The sequence below is a fragment of the Fukomys damarensis genome, unplaced genomic scaffold (assembly GCF_012274545.1).
Source record: "Fukomys damarensis isolate Sample0158 unplaced genomic scaffold, DMR_v1.0_HiC HiC_scaffold_16, whole genome shotgun sequence".
NCBI lineage: Eukaryota > Metazoa > Chordata > Mammalia > Rodentia > Bathyergidae > Fukomys > Fukomys damarensis.
Window position 1 is genome coordinate 23,079,877 of NW_022900928.1, and position 15,362 is coordinate 23,095,238.

General features: G+C 38.3%; 2 pseudogenes; both read left to right on the forward strand.

Moving 5' to 3' along the window:
• Nucleotides 1–1,020: 1,020 nt before the first annotated feature.
• LOC104876318 lies at nucleotides 1,021–4,484 on the forward strand (annotated as a pseudogene).
• A 4,585-nt stretch (nucleotides 4,485–9,069) lies between these two features.
• On the forward strand, nucleotides 9,070–12,710 carry LOC104876319 (annotated as a pseudogene).
• Nucleotides 12,711–15,362: the final 2,652 nt, after the last annotated feature.

A 15,362-nucleotide genomic window follows, 5' to 3' on the forward strand; every position in this document is an offset into this window, starting at 1 on the left:
TGGATATCTGTTTGAATCTGTTTTATGGATTCCATTTCTGTCCTATGTTGGGTGTTTATTTTTTCCATTTCTTTCTTATGCTGGGCCTTCATGGCTTCTATCATGGTCCTGAGCTCATCTATTTTTCTGTCAGTTTCTGCTCTAGAGTCTCGAATCATGACTTCCATTTTGCTCACTATCTATCTCTATGGTTATCTGGGAAATTATTTCTGTTTTGAATTTTTCTAGAGCCTGATTGATCTGTTTTGTTACTTCCTGTGCTTTGAGTTCAGGGTGTCCTGGTGGTTCACTATCGGCCTTTTCGTCCTCATTTGCCCTACTGTTTGCCATTGGTGAACTGGAAGTCTGTCCTTGTGTCTTGCTTAAGTGTTTTCTCATTTTAATTTTTGTTGTTGGACTGTCCTTGGTTTAATCTCTGGATTATTACCCAAATCTTCCTGATATAGTTACGCCCTAGCTTGTGTGTCTCTAATGACCCACAGACATTCTCATCTTCATAACATCAGAGAAAACAGTTCATCAAATCAACCACAATGCTTTACCCCAACTGATACAATCAGCAACATATTAAGATCAAGCACAACTTGGACATTGACCACCTGTGGTAGTCACTAGTCTATCACCCTTAAATCATTTGAATTAAATTGAAATCAAGAAGCAGTCCAGAACACGTCTGCAGTGAACAAACTTTTCAATGTAGTATATTAACCATTTAATGGCTCAGACAGAGCGAGGATGCAAGACCCCTGATCTCAGTTAGCTGATGGCTGAACCCCATGATGCTGACTGACCTCAGGCTGCAAGTCCCAGATTGAGTTCCCCCACCTTCTGAATGATTGAACTCCACAACGTTCTCCTACAGGTTTCCCACTCCCTTTCTTTAAAGATGTTCAAAGTTGGGAACTCACAAAAATACCCTTGATGACCACCTCTGTCTTTGCAGAGTGGGTCCATAAACTGGCACAGTCAGGAGGACTGAGAGTGGAGTGGGGGGTAATGGGGGTTCGGGGTGCTTGAGCTATGGTGGCTGAGTCGGGAGCAGGCATGGTTCTCCTTCCTGTGGTGGATGGGGGCCCAGGCTTCTTCCCAGCGATTGAGCGATGGCGGCTGGGTCGGGAGCAGGCGTGGTTCTCCTCTATGTACAAATTTTGACATCTTGAACTGCTGCAGATTTTTTTCCCTTGCAGGGATGGAACTCATAACTGCTCTTCTGGAATATGAAAGTAGTTTAAAATTATTGACATGTACATATATTTAAATTTGTGGCTTTAAATTTAAATATTTTATTTGTATAAAAATTAGAATTTATTATAATTTGGCCACTTTGATAGAAGAAACTCATCAATAATATTTTAAAATAAAGGTACAGAAAACATTTAATTATAGAGGATTGATAAAAACAAATATGTAGGGACTCCCATTTTCCCTTTTATGTCACATCAAATATGGCTTGATATCATACTGTCAGGTCCTGTCTTCATTTAAAATTCTAATTTTTTGTACATCATGGATTTTTGTATTAATTTTCACTTTAAAACCTTGTTAAACTATTTTTTATCTTGATTGCAGAGTTTTCTTGATACCAGCTTAGATTTTTGTACCCAAGATAAGTGCCTTACTCACCTCACCTTAGTTCTGGGCGTAGGAGCTTCATTCCTGGAATAATGTATCACAGGGAAATGAAGCCCCTGATGTTTTAAATCTTTAGATAAACCTGACCCTAGAAATGTTCTTCTCAGTTGTAGAAGCAAAGACATTCTTCTTTGTGCTCAAGCCAAAATGAGTTCTGTGTTGCTTATAATATGAAATGTTGGGCTACACAGACAGAAACAACAGTGACCTCTGCTTTGCTTTGCAAAAATTTAACTGTATGAAATAGAAACAACATATTACATTGCAATATATGTACCATAGCTTATTTATTGTCATAGTGATGAAGTTGAAATGATTTCTTTTTCTGTTGTAATACTGTAGCAACAAGTATCCTTGTACATATATCTTTATGATCTCATGTTGTAATTTCAGTAGGTGCTTGCCAGAAAAGAAATGACTGACTGGATTAAAAATTTGAACAATTAAAACATTTAAATTTATTGCCAAATTATTTTCCAAATGGCTACACAAAATTACCTGACACCAGAACCGGGGGTTAATTATTTTCCTTATGCTTTCCAGTTTGACAAGAGAGCTATGAAATCTCAATGATTCTGGACTCCAGTTCTTTAAAGTTAGAAGATTGAACATATATTTATATGTATATTGCCATCTATCTTTTGGTGGTATAAATTACATTTTAATTTTTATACATTTTCTAATTTTTTAATATTATTTCCACCAACTATTAGTATGTAAGGCTATTAACCCTTTATTACACATTTTGTATATTTTTTCTAGAATTATTATTTATTCGTGACCATATTTTTATGTAGTTGAATCAATCAACTACTACTTTCTATGAAATTGCATTCTCAAAAGAAAAAAATGTGAGATAATGAAAAGATGAAAATAAAGTGTTTGTAGATGGGGAGGGGAGGAGGGGGTGAAGGGAGGGCAGGGGTAAGGGGAAAAAAAATGAGAATCAAGACTTGTCATTGTAGAGGTACAAGATCCCAGCATTGAATGTAACTGTACTGTATTCCTAAAATGTACCGATAAGCTCAATTAAAGCTGAAAACAAAACAACAAAAAAAAGAAATTGCATTCTGTTATCTTACTCAGAAGGACTTTTTAACTCTGAAATATTTTTTCATGTTTTCTCCTAAAAATCTTTAATTATTTTATGGTTTTATGTTTTAAATGTATCTCTCATTTATCTGGAGTTTCTATGTGTTCACTGAATGAGGTAGGAAATAATTTTATGCTTTTATAAAGATTTGAACCTGAGAAAGATTTCCTAGATGATAAACATTTAATCTGTATATTGGAAAAATCAGTATGATTTTAAGACAAAAGCTGAAGAAAAGTCATGCACATTAGAAAACTCAGGTTTTGCAGGGACAAGGGGAAAAAATGAGAACCAAGACCTGTCATGTAAAGGTACAAGATCCCAATAATGAAGGTAACTGTACTGTACTGTATACCTAAAATGCACCAATAAACTCAATGGGGGGGGAAAGAAAACTCAGGTTTTATTTTATCAACCTAATTTAGATTTGTTAGTGTGACTAAAGATGACTAAGACTGAAAAAGAAAAATGGGGATTGTGGAAGGCTTTGCATGCTTGAGAAGTTTGGTTTTTGTCTGGTAACAATTAAGAATTGCAGGGAAAACATAAGATTTTTGTCTGGGCATATCACCTGGACTGCAGCAGAACTGATGAATGTGAAGGGTTGAAGATGAAATCTGGGAAATGAGAGACCATATCAATTTAGGGTGCTGTTTCAACAGAACAAATGATGATCAAAGCTGGGGCAACAATATGTAAGTGAGAACACAGAGTTACGTGTGGGTTTTAGACATTGCTGAGGTGGAGTCAGGAACCTTTGTTTATATTTACACTTATAGTGATAGTGTGGGAATAAACATCAGAGAGGCTTAAAAAGCAGGCACGTTTGGTGCTAATCTCACTATCTTCCATACCACTGTGTTCATCCTACTTGGGATATTGGGAATGTACAATATCACACCTGGCTTTCTAGCCCCTTCTGTCTCATGTACATCACTGCAGTTTTGGGAAATGGAATCCTCATCCTTGTATTGATTGAGTGCACCCTCCATGAACCCATGAATGTCTTCCTATCTATGCTGGCTGGAGCTGACATTCTGCTGTCCACCACCACTGTGTCCAAGGCCCTGGCTATCTTCTGCTTTCATCTGGGGAGATAGCCTTTGATATCTGCGTTACTCAGATGCTTTTCATCCATGTTGCCTTTGTGGCAGAGTTAGGAAGCCTGCTGGCCATGGCATTTGGCCACTATGAGGCCTCCATACTCCCTTGAGGTACACAGCTATCTTAATACCTATGACAATTGGAAAAAGTACCCTGCTTCTCTGGGGTCAGAGCGCTGGGACTGTTTTTCCTATCATATTCTTGCTGAAAAGGCTGCCATACTGCTGGGCAATGTCATCCCTCACTCATACTGTGAGCACACTGGGGTGGCCTGACTGGCCTGTGCTGATATCACCAGTATCTGGTGTGGCTTCTCAGTGCCAGTGGCATCAGTTTTGGTAGATGTTGCACTCATTGGTGTTTCATATACTTTGATACTCCAAGCTGTGTTTAGACGTCCTTCCCAGGATGTCTGATATAAAGCTCTCAATACCTGAGGTTCTCACAATGGAGTTATTCTCTTTTTCTTCACACTATCATTTTTCACTTTTCTTACCCACCACTTTGGCAAAAATATTCCTCACCAGTCCATATCCTTCTTGCAGATCTCTATGTTTAAATTCCTCCCCTACTTAACCCTATTATCTATGAAGTGAAGACCAAGAAAATCAGAGGCAGTATGGCTCACATGTTAACTATTTCAGGGAAGTCTTGAGACAGCTCTTTGTCCCTTTGTAGATTTCTCTTATCAGAAGCAAACACAACTTGCCAACAAGTTCCCAAGTTTAGGGATTGTAGCATGTTCTGGTAGAAAGCACATGAAATAAACTTTATCTACACTCAAATCCTTACTCCCTTACTTTCTGATTTTTGGCTGTAGGGAATTTTCTATCTTTTTGAAATTTAGTCTTAATTTGTAATGGTCAACCATTCATACCTATCCTCTGAAGTTTCTGTGAGGATTGTCCAGAATTATGTGGGATCTTAAGGTCAGCTATAATTCTAACTTGAATGTTTGTTGCCCAAAGGAAGATGTCTTAAATTTGCTGTACAAGATATTTCCAGTATTTCCAGAGGCTCTTAGGTCTTCTCTTGCTTATCTTTCTAGAGTGTGTCTGGACCACCATCATCTCTGATATCACTGCCATAATTACTACAAGTTTTTTTGGGGGGTATAAATCAAATTGAGTAATAAATACTTAAAACTATTTTCAAAAATGTTAAACTGTTGAAAAGGATTAAGTCTGACGTTGAATACATTTTGAATATAAGGAACTCTAATCATTATATGTAAAAAAAATCCTCTTACTCCTCTGGTAAGTGGTCCAAGTGTCACAGACATAGGCATGATCCTTAGAGAGATGAGTGTTTGGGTTGAACACGTGAACAAAGGGCAAGTTGTGGGGTCACGCGAAAATAGAAACGATGTACCACACAGATACTCAGACATGAAAAAGATGAAGCAAGCAAATGTTATCTGATTCTGTCCTTTCCTCCCTCTTTTAAAATAGCAAAACATTTATTGGTGCATTTTAGGCATATATAATAAGGCTCATCATAGGGAATTTGGACCTATTCACGAAACATCCCTCCACTTTTCCATTGTCTTTTCCCTTCTGTCCCCTCCTCTCCTTATGCACAAAAGTGTTGTTTCCATATTTTCCTTCTATTTTTACTATTTTTTGGTAATCAATAATTTTCCCTAGTTAGAGCCAGCTGTATGGCTTTAAATTCTAAAAATTATGGTGGCTTCCACATTTGTATCCCAACTAGTATTTTCCCTTGATATCCACATTCATACATTCAACTATTTCTTCGTTTTTTCTTCTCCCCCCACCTTTCTTTCTCTTTGAGACAGTGTTTCACTTTGTTCAGGCTAGCCTCGAACTTCAGGTGATCCTCCTGTCTAAGCCTCTCAACTGCTGGGATTACAGGCGTGCATCACCATGCCTGGCTTCAACTATTTCTTTTTTCTTTCCTTTTTTTTTTTTTTTTTTTTTTTTTTTTTTAATTTTTTTTTTTGAGACAGGGTCTCACTATGTAGTTGAGACTGACCTGGAACTCACTGTGTAGCCCAGGCTGTTCTTGAACTCACAGCGATCCTCCATCCTCAGCCTCCCAAGTTCTGGGATTACAGGCATGCGCCACCATGCCTGGCCTTCAACTGTTTCTTAATATCTCCTGTTGAATGTCTCACAGGCATCTCAAAATGTGCATTAGAAAGAATGGCTTAAGCTATGCTGCAGTTACAGATCATAAAACTTCAGTGAATTAGCAATGCAGAATTTATTATTCTTTCATTTAAAATACAGCATGTATCAATGGGATCTGTTTTCCATTTAGCAGCTCAGGAGTCCTCAATCTTTCCATCTTCCAACAAGAGTAAGTTACAGCAATAATTATTTGCCTTGATCTTGAAGCGACTCATCACTTTTGCTCACAAGTGGTCTCATGGTCTCCAAATAGCCACAAGGGAAACTGAACAATACAGGACATTTCATGGACTTGTATCAAGTAATAATTGTCTTAGTCACCATCTTCACTTTTGGTCACTTAATATTTCTTTGCTCCCTTTTTCCCACATATAGACCGCACTCAAATTCCCTCCATAGGAGAAACTTCACAGTCTGAGCTAGTAGAACCTTTTTATCAGATTTGCTTAGAGCTTTCTTTATCTAAAAACCTATCATTTAAAAGGCAATCTGTCTTCTCCTCACCCTCTTATAAAATACACGATGCTACAACAGGGACATTTAGCAACTTTTTATAAGGGTGGAAAACATAAAACACAAAAATCATATTTTGTGAGAATTTTGAAATCCCCACTGGGCAGACACTTGGAGGTTTTATTGTTTCAGTGTGTATCAGAAACTAATGTTGAAATTTAATTGCCACTGTTATGGTATGAAGAGACGGGACCTTTCTGAAGCGATTGGATTATGGAAGCCCTGCCCTTATGAACCAATTACAACCCTTGTGGGAGTGGTCTGCTTATGGTGAGTTGGGTAAAAAGGGGAACTCAGTTCTCTCTTTCTCCCTCTCTTCTTCCCTCCCTCCCCCTCATATATACTCTGTCCATGATGCTTTTCACTACCACATTACGACTTTAGGCCAGACGTGGCCTCACAGTTTTGGGCTTCCAGCCTCCTGAATTGTGAGGCAAACATCCTCTCATCGCTTATAATTTACCCACTCTGTGGCATTCTGTTACAACGATAGGAAATGGAATAAGGGAGGAAGGCTGTATACCATAGTTTTGAGGTAAGTTTCTTTTCTTTTTTTCTTTTTGGTGTGGGGAATTGAACTCTGGACCTTGTGCTAAACTCTGGACCACTGAGCTAACTCTCCTGCCCTTGAGAGAGGTTTCTTGATTCTGTAGCAGAAACATTCTTGCCTATTTTTCTTTATGGCCCATGAGAGCTAATCTTTGTACACTGCACTGTTTCTTTTTTGGCTAGATCACATTTAAAATGAGAATATACCTTTTTTATGGGCAGCGCGGCTTTCTCAATCTACTTCCAGTGCTAAAAGGTTGGGGACTAAGAGTTAACATTTGGATGCAGTAGTCAAAAATTTTCTTAGGTGAACTCTCAGTTTCTTTGGCAATTTCTATTTATTATGGGCTTCTCATCTATTTGATTCCACTTACGTGTCATTAAGCATATTTCCAAATCTTTTAAAAATACAATCCTCAAGTTTTCTCTGTTTTTCCCCTTCTTATTTTTGTGTGCATCTTTCTGAGCTTATTGAAAGCTAACTTGGACTATACTGGTTTAGTAGGAAAGAAGATCTACCTTTAATCTGACCCTTACTTGGAGATGCTTTATCTATTTGAGATGTTTACTGGATTCCAAACCCACAATGCATAACATTATCTTTCTTCTTAGTCATTTTAGTAAACTCAGAAAGTGCTATTTTTTTTTCTTTCAATGCTAAAGACTGAGCCCAGAGCTTCATGGATGGGAGGGAGACATTATATCCCTGATTTACAATCCCAGATCTTAAAAATATTTTGGATGAGGGTCTTCCTAAGTTGACCAAGCTGGCTTTGAACTCCTGCCTCAGTCTCACAAGTATCTGGGATTATAGGTGTCTATGACCATTCTTGGCTTTAACTAAGAGATTTTATTGGAAGTTTTTGCTTTAAGCTTTAAAACAGTCTTTTATTTTGCATTAGAAGTAGTTTATTTAAAAAAATGTCTACAAGCCTTTCAGTATTTTTGTTTTTCTTTTCTATTTTCTTTTTTGGTACCGAGGACTGATCTCAGGTCCTTGCACTTGTGAGGCAGGCAGCGGAACCACTGAGCTAAATACTTGGCCCTTTCCAGTGTTTGTTTAGCCTGTGTTACCACTCCCGGAATACCTGTGTCCTAATGTCTGGGACCTGAGTATTTAGGTTAGATTACAAAAAGGAATTCAAGTTAGAGTTGGAATTAAGATTGCTAATCAGCAGACCTTAAAACAGGAATATTAACCTGGATTTTGAGTGGGGTCTAATTTAATTCCAAGATCTTTATAAACAAAAGAGAGTAGTAAAGAAGTTAAAATTAGAGTGATATGACTGAGAAGGGCTCAGTTGGGCTTTGCCCATTTTGGAGCTGAAATGGAGCCTCTAGAAGCTGGAAAAAGAAAGAAATGGCTTCTCCCCAGAGCCTCCAGAAAGGAGCACAGCTCTGTCCATATCTTTGTTCTAGCACTGTGAATTTCATTTCAGACTTTGGAGCTTTAGACCCGGAAGATAAGAAATATATGTTGTTTTAAGCCACTTAGTTTATGGCACCGTGTTACAGTAGCAATTGCGAACTAATACAATCACTTTCTTCATTTTTCCCCACAAAGTGGCCAGATATTTCCATTTTTTTCCAATTATTTGTTTGGTTACCTCACCAAATGTAGCCAACATATCACTGACATTTTATTTTCCAACATCTCTTCTAGAGCTCCAATGACAGGCGGCAGGTTATCTGTCCTCACAGGACACAGCTGCACCAGTGTTCTATTCTATAACACGTATCACCATCACTCAGGTTCTTTTTTTTTTTTTTTTTTTTGGATTTTTGAGACAGGGTCTCACTGTATAGTTGAGACTGACCTGGAACTCACTATGTAGCCCAGGCTGGTCTCAAACTCAGAGCGATCCTCCTGCCTCAGCCTCCCAAGTGCTGGGATTACAGGCGTGCTCCACCACGTCCGGCCCCTCAGGTTCCTTTTATCAGATTCTTCATTACCAGATGCTACTACAATTCTACATCTGTCTTGTCCTTCTCCTACTCCGGACTTACTTACATCAAGACACGAAGATGGGTGAGATAGTGTAGAGGACCCAGCTGCCAATCACATTTCTGTACAGAGTGCACAGGACTTGTGGTCAATTAGGCCATGATGCAATGAGCAGGAACATGTGAGCAACTGTGCCCCTGTTGTAGGACAGAGCTGTTCCTGGGAAAGCAGCCACTTCTTCTTTTCATACTCTTGCCTCTAATGGGGCCATGTGACTAGTTATAGCCAAAGAAACATAGGCAGAAGGAGTGCATGTGTGTCACTTCCATACTGAAGTAGTTGAATATCCAGTGTAGCTTTCAGAGGACACGTACTGTAGACAGTGGCATTTAAGATGAAAGGGTTTAGAACTCTCAGTCTGCACTTGCAGCAGTCATCAGTACTCATTCAACCATCAATAGCTTGATTTTTTCTTTTCTGTCTGGACAACATGGTGTTTTATTGTGTTAAACAACTGAAATTTAGAAATTGTTTTCTTACTAAGACAGACCAAAACTGAATTGTTCAGATTCTCAGAATTTTTAAGTATCAAGAAGCATATTTAATTAATAGGATTTTGTAAGGACTAAATACTATTTATTTGGTAACATTTAAGCTGCTGAGTACTCTCTATAGGACATTACTGCTACTCAATGCTTCTTTCGTTAGGATCCCCCTTCTCCCATTTTTTGGAGTCTTACATTGCAATAAGAATACTGTAGTGAAAAAAAATTCTAGTTTTATTATGGACTTACATGGTAGACCTATTTTTCAGTTAATGTTTTACATTTTAGTTTTAAAGCTATTTTCAATGTTTAGACTGCTAGATTCACTTATTCTAAAATATCCCTCCCCATTTACACTTTATTTCCATTTTTTCATTTTCTCATATTTTTTATTTTCCCCTATTCCCTTTCCCCTAGCCTTCCCACTTTCCCTACACCTTTAGCCCTTTTCTTCCTATTTCACATTGTCAGTTATTTCATTAGGATCTTATGTACTATTATACTTTTTCACACCAGAGAAACTATTCGGTATTTATACATGTGTGACTTATTTATTTCACTTAGGAGTATATCTTCAAAATGTATCCATTTTCCTATAAATAAATCTAATTTCTCATTCTTTATAGCTGAGTAGTATTCCATTTTATAGAAAAACCAAATCTTCTTTATCCAGTCTCCAAATGATGGGCATATGGGCTATTTTCAAGTTTTAGCTACCACAAACTGTGCTGCTATATACATAGGTGCACATTTATCACAGACATGAGGATCAGTGGAATAGACTGGAAGATACAAAAACAATTCAAGATGTACTCAGCTACCTCATTTTTGACAAAGGAGCCAACCATCCTCACTGGAGGCAAGATAGCCTCTTTAATAAATGGTGTTGGAAAAACTGGATTTCAACCTGCCAAAGATTAATACTAGACCTTTTTCTTTCACCATGCACTAAACTAAAATACAAGTGGATTAAAGATCTAAATATTAAAAAAGAGACACTAAATTTATTGGAAGATAAGTTAGGCAGAACTCTTGAAGATACTGAAATAGGAAAAGACTTTATGAACAAATCCTCAGTAGCATGGGAACTAGCACAAAGAATCAACAACTGGGATCTCATCTTATTAAGAAGCTTCTGCACTGCAAAAGAAACCATCAACAGAACTAAGAAATGACCTACAATGTGGGAAAATTTTTTTTTCCAGCTGCTCCTCAGACAAAGGACTATTATCTAGAATATATAACGAACTAAAATAAATCAGCCCCCCAAATATAAAGACCCGATTCAAAAATGGGCATCTAAAATGAACAGACATTTCTCAGACAAAGAAGTAAAAGGAACAACTAAATATATGAAAAAATGTTCTACATCACTGGTCATTCAAGAGATGCAGATGAAAACAACACTGATATTCCACCTCACCCTACAAAGAATGGCTGCTATCAAGAAATCAACCAATCACAAATGTTGATGGGGTTGTGGGGAGAAAGGAACCCTCCTCCATTGTTGGTGGGAGTGCAGACTAGTGCAACCACTATGGAAATCAATATGGAGATACCTCAAAGAGCTGGGACTAGAAGTTCCATTTGACCCAGCCATCCCTCTGCTGGGTTTCTTTCCAAAAGATTAAAAGAATCTTTATTTATATTGGGTGAATCTTCAGTGGGAAAATCTCTCTAGAGTATCAACATTTCATATCATTTTTAAAAACAGTATTTAAAGTTTTATTTTAAGTTTTTTCCTAAAGTATATTTTAGTATATTTTCTAAATAATTATAGGAAACCTGCTGTTTGTTGTTTTGTCTTAGATTTGTCTTACTGATTTATTGCCAGTTGTAACATTTTTAAAAATTTTTGTCTGGGCATATCACCTGGACTGCAGCAGAACTGATGAATGTGAAGGGTTGAAGATGAAATCTGGGAAATGAGAGACCATATCAATTTAGGGTGCTGTTTCAACAGAACAAATGATGATCAAAGCTGGGGCAACAATATGTAAGTGAGAACACAGAGTTATGTGTGGGTTTTAGACACTGCTGAGGTGGAGTCAGGAACCTTTGTTTATATTTACACTTATAATGATAGTGTGGGAATGAAAGCATAAACAACATGTGCTCTAAGTGAAGACATTAATAACTGATTCCACAGTTTAATGTTCACCTTTTAGTGGAGTTTGTAGCCAAACCTGTCTACTGACTTTTCCTTTATTTAGTCTTCAGAGAGGCTTCAAAAGCAGGCACGTTCGGTGCTAATCTCACTATCTTCCATACCACTGTGTTCATCCTACTTGGGATATTGGGAATGTACAATATCACACCTGGCTTTCTAGCCCCTTCTGTCTCATGTACATCACTGCAGTTTTGGGAAATGGAATCCTCATCCTTGTATTGATTGAGTGCACCCTCCATGAACCCATGAATGTCTTCCTATCTATGCTGGCTGGAGCTGACATTCTGCTGTCCACCACCACTGTGTCCAAGGCCCTGGCTATCTTCTGCTTTCATCTGGGGAGATAGCCTTTGATATCTGCGTTACTCAGATGCTTTTCATCCATGTTGCCTTTGTGGCAGAGTTAGGAAGCCTGCTGGCCATGGCATTTGGCCACTATGAGGCCTCCATACTCCCTTGAGGTACACAGCTATCTTAATACCTATGACAATTGGAAAAAGTACCCTGCTTCTCTGGGGTCAGAGCGCTGGGACTGTTTTTCCTATCATATTCTTGCTGAAAAGGCTGCCATACTGCTGGGCAATGTCATCCCTCACTCATACTGTGAGCACACTGGGGTGGCCTGACTGGCCTGTGCTGATATCACCAGTATCTGGTGTGGCTTCTCAGTGCCAGTGGCATCAGTTTTGGTAGATGTTGCACTCATTGGTGTTTCATATACTTTGATACTCCAAGCTGTGTTTAGACGTCCTTCCCAGGATGTCTGATATAAAGCTCTCAATACCTGAGGTTCTCACAATGGAGTTATTCTCTTTTTCTTCACACTATCATTTTTCACTTTTCTTACCCACCACTTTGGCAAAAATATTCCTCACCAGTCCATATCCTTCTTGCAGATCTCTATGTTTAAATTCCTCCCCTACTTAACCCTATTATCTATGAAGTGAAGACCAAGAAAATCAGAGGCAGTATGGCTCACATGTTAACTATTTCAGGGAAGTCTTGAGACAGCTCTTTGTCCCTTTGTAGATTTCTCTTATCAGAAGCAAACACAACTTGCCAACAAGTTCCCAAGTTTAGGGATTGTAGCATGTTCTGGTAGAAAGCACATGAAATAAACTTTATCTACACTCAAATCCTTACTCCCTTACTTTCTGATTTTTGGCTGTAGGGAATTTTCTATCTTTTTGAAATTTAGTCTTAATTTGTAATGGTCAACCATTCATACCTATCCTCTGAAGTTTCTGTGAGGATTGTCCAGAATTATGTGGGATCTTAAGGTCAGCTATAATTCTAACTTGAATGTTTGTTGCCCAAAGGAAGATGTCTTAAATTTGCTGTACAAGATATTTCCAGTATTTCCAGAGGCTCTTAGGTCTTCTCTTGCTTATCTTTCTAGAGTGTGTCTGGACCACCATCATCTCTGATATCACTGCCATAATTACTACAAGTTTTTTTGGGGAGTATAAATCAAATTGAGTAATAAATACTTAAAACTATCTTCAAAAATGTTAAACTGTTGAAAAGGATTAAGTCTGACGTTGAATACATTTTGAATATAAGGAACTCTAATCATTATATGTAAAAAAAATCCTCTTACTCATCTGGTAAGTGGTCCAAGTGTCACAGACATAGGCATGATCCTTAGAGAGATGAGTCTTTGGGCTGAACACGTGAACAAAGGGCAAGTTGTGGGGTCACGCGAAAATAGAAACGATGTACCACACAGATACTCAGACATGAAAAAGATGAAGCAAGCAAATGTTATCTGATTCTGTCCTTTCCTCCCTCTTTTAAAATAGCAGAACATTTATTGGTGCATTTTAGGCATATATAATGATAAGCCTCATCATAGGGAATTTGGACCTATTCACGAAACATCCCTCCACTTTTCTCCCATTGTCTTTTCCCTTTTGTCTCCTACATGGAGACAAATCACACTGACAGATAGGGGTGCAATCCCTTTCACTGTTTGGGGTCCTCGAGAAAGACATTTCCTGGATGGTAAAATCGATAAGAACTTAGATTTATATACATTTTGAGGGCAGAGAAGCAATTTATAATGACAAGTTTTCTGAAGCAAATGCTCTAAGGGAAGTCAGAGGCCTGTAGCTGGGTCTAAAATTTAGTCAAGCTGAGGAGTTCAGGTCTTGTTAGTCATTGATTATGTGACTATTTTTCTTTCTAGTAGTCAGTCTTGGGATGTTGCTGTTTTTGATGCAACTTGTTGGGGAGATATGGCTTGCGCTAACACCTCGATTTATGTTTGAGCTTGTTCCTCATGCTTCATGGGGCATGACCGATTGTGGTCACTGCTAGATCTTCTGATCTATAATCTCCAGTATTCTGGGAGCACCCACTTCATTTTTCAGCCCATTTCTTGATCCAGAAGTGTATATGTAGAAGGGTAGGCCTGCTTGATTATTCCTACTGTGCTAACTCTAACCACCAGGTTGATTTCCTCAGGGTCCTCTGCCTCTGTTTTTATCAGACCATTCCAAATTTGAATCAACATTGTGTTTTTGGTAGCATCCCTCCTCTTGGCTTTTTTTTTTTTTTTTGGCTTCCATTTACTTGCATAATCCCACTGAAATTGCTTTTCATCTTTTGGAGATTCCTCATATTTTACATTGCATTATGGTTTTGCATTTGTTTTTCAGCATGTTTTGGATTGATTTGTTATTGAACATGTCAGTGATTGCTGGGACTTAGGGTGGGAGGAGGAGGCTTCAGAGCACTCAGTCTGTTACGTTGGCTCGGAAGTCTTTGGAATTTACTGAGACTTTTTTCATACCCCAATATGTTAGCAAGTTTGGAAGATATCGCATGAAAAGAATAGTGATATGTACTGTTTACTTTTACTGAGAGTTTGTTCATTCAATCCCACCTTTCAATAGATTTTCTATGTGGTAGAGGCTAGGAAACTCACACATTCAACTTTTGAACATCAGACTCAGGGATGAACATCAAACTCAGTTCTGATTAAACAGATGTGAGTAAAAATCTTTGGAAGAGTTCTTTTGTGTTTCTCCCTTCTTGTCTAGAGTGTGGAGTTGAGTGTGGAAGTATGCATAACTTTGGCTGACAGAGCAAAAAGATAGAAAGCTTGGCTTCCTGATGGCATAACAGAAGTACCCTTAACAACTTTTGACTGCCTGATATTTCTCCCCTCCCCATTCCTGTCCACATATATCTTCGTTTGTGAGCATAATTGTTCTTCCTGGTGATGATTAACTTTATGTTGCCTAGCCTAGGCATTTGGTGAAAAAATTATTCAAGCTGTGTCTATAGGGATGTTTCTGGATGAGATTAGCATCTGGATTCTACAGGCTGAGTAAAGAGATTATTCCCCCTAACATGTCACTCTCACCCACTCAGTTGAAGGCTTAAATACAACAAAAAGGCTGTCAGCTTTTCTGTTGCTGGAACCAAATGTCCAATACTTTCAGTTTAAAAAGGGGGAGGTTTATTTGACTCACAATTTCAGAAGGTTCAATCCGTGCTAATCTGGCTCCAAGGTAGAAATGGAATTGCAGAGGGCATGGCAGAGAAAAGTTGCTCAACCCATGATAGCCAGGAATGAGAGAGAGAGAGAGAGAGAGAGACAGAGAGAGAGAGAGAGAGAGAGAGAGAGAGAGAGAGAGAGAGAGAGAGAGAG